At 52.4% G+C, this 2,119-nt stretch overlaps 1 protein-coding gene across 1 annotated transcript in view; it reads right to left on the bottom strand.

Annotated features, from left to right (window-relative positions):
* Bhmg1 (basic helix-loop-helix and HMG box domain containing 1) overlaps positions 1–1,754 on the bottom strand; it is a 27,288-nt gene extending 25,534 nt beyond the window's left edge. Inside the window, exon 1 of the mRNA XM_013509504.1 lies at positions 1,457–1,754. The gene's annotated coding sequence lies outside the window, so the exon portion shown is untranslated. The remainder of the gene's footprint in view (positions 1–1,456) is intronic.
* Positions 1,755–2,119: the final 365 nt, after the last annotated feature.

The raw sequence follows: 2,119 nt of genomic DNA, 5'->3' as shown, positions 1-2,119 counted from the left end.
TTTAGCTCAGCGGCAAAAGCGCCTGCCTGGCAAGCGCAAGGTCGTGAGTTCGGTTCCCGGTACCGGAGAAAAACCAAAAAAAAAACAAAAAACAAAAAACAAAAAAAGACAAAACAAAATAAAACAGAAGGAATGGGGCACATGATGGGTACTCTTCAGGTCCCCCATAGGGTTTCTTTGAGCACCTAGAAATCCCAAAATAGAACCCCCATTCATTACCACTACAGTCTCAGAGACCTAAATTAAAACTATAAAACTAAACTGAATCCCAAGTTGTCAGTTTGGGATCTTAAATCATAATCCAGACCTAAACCAAAACCAGTGAATTCCCAAACTTTGACTTTAGAACTTAGACTTCAATTGTGAGGTGCCAGACTAAGAAACTACACTATGGGGCTGTGCGTGGTGGTACAAGCCTATAATCCTAGCACTCTGGAGGATGAGGCAGGAGGATCACCGCTGAGAGTTCGAGACCAGCCTGGGCTACAAAGAGCTCAAGGCCAGCCTGAACTGCACAACGAGACCCTGCCTCAAAAAAGACAAAAAAAAAAAAAAAAAGAAAGAAAGAAAGAAAGAAAGAAAGAAAGAAAAAACACTATGGGGCGTGAAAACTGTGGCTTGAGGTCTCCAGACTGTAATATTAACACTAAAATTATGACTTTGAAATCCCAAAGCGAGAACCTAGAACCCTAAAATGAGTCCTTCCGAATCCAAGACGCCAATTCCCTAGACCCCTCAAATGTCCAATTTCTAATCCTCAATAGAACCCCAACCCTATTATCAAAACCAGAGCTCAAAAACCTTAACCCTGAAAACCTAACGGAAAAAATCCAGACCCTGCAAAACAAACTTTAGTCACTAAAATTTATTTCTGTTCCTAAAATAAAGTCCTCTAGACCCCCAAACCATCACTTCAGACCATCAAATTGTGACCTCAACGCTAGAGGTGAGATCTCACATTGGAATCCCATGAAGACCCCAGACCCAAACAGTGAAACCCCGTACCAGTGCGGGGATTCCTGACCCTGCAACTCTCTCTTCAGCGCCTAATCACGTGTTCCACGCTCTGCACTGGGATTTGAAGCCTGAGGTCTAAGCAGCCGCTTCCCTCCCCCAACACCCGGTGCAAGAAGCCCGGACCCCCCAATCCAGAACGCAAAACTGAGACTTCCAGTTGGGGTGCAGCGTTCCAACCCGGAAGCGCCCAGGCGCACACCCACGAACCTCAGATTCAGTTCACTCAGACACAAACCCCTGCCCCTCGAGAGCCCAGATCCTGAACGCCAGCCTCGCCCTGCGGCGCCTCTGCCCTGCACCTCGGGCATGTCCGTCCCCACCCCCCCCCCCGCCCCATTCCCCCCCCAAAGTGCCACTCCGGGCACCCCGGCCTCCCCTCGAGCCATCTAGAGCAAAAGGAGCTCCCTCCCCTCAATTTCCCTTGGCCTCCAGCACCCGCCTCAGGACGTGCAAAATGGCGTGAGGTCCTCTCGGTGTACGTCAGCCCCACTAATGGCAGCCAGATGCGACAGCGTCCCTGGCTGGTCTCGGAAAGGCACGCGCAAGCTGGGGCCGGAGGGTTCCCAAGCTCGGAGGGAGATAGCTACGAATTCCGAGGGTGCGAAGCTGTGGCGCGAGGCTCGGCGCGAGGCCTGAGGAGTGGGACCACAATGCCTTCTCCAGGCCACGCCCCTCCCAGTTCCCGCCAAGATGAGACTGGAAGGCGTTGGAAAGGCAAGGGGCCAGCGGCTCTGCGCACGCGCACCAGCCGCAGGGCCCGTGCGGCATTGCTGGAGCTGAGCTTCGCCTCCTGAAGAGCCCCTTGGTATTGAGCGCCAAAATGTCGACCAATCAGCTCTCGCTCAGCTACCCGCCATTTTCGTGGGCCACCCCCTGTCAAGCCTGCAGACTATTCTCAAGATCCCTGGCCCTTGGAGCCTACGGAGGAGGCGGAGTTTCCCCAAACCGCCAATTCTCCGGGAAAAATCTCATCAGTCCCTCTTCGACTTTCCTGCGCCCCATTTCCACCTTTTCCCTTGGTCCATATCTATTGGACCTACTATGTGCCGAGCCCTGGTGCTGCATGCAGAGGACTTTGCCAAGCTTCCTTGAATTGAACCTT

This window comes from Chinchilla lanigera, unplaced genomic scaffold (genome assembly GCF_000276665.1).
Source record: "Chinchilla lanigera isolate Chin_1 unplaced genomic scaffold, ChiLan1.0 scaffold00173, whole genome shotgun sequence".
Classification (NCBI taxonomy): Eukaryota; Metazoa; Chordata; class Mammalia; order Rodentia; family Chinchillidae; genus Chinchilla; species Chinchilla lanigera.
This window is presented reverse-complemented; position numbering and strand designations above follow the sequence as displayed.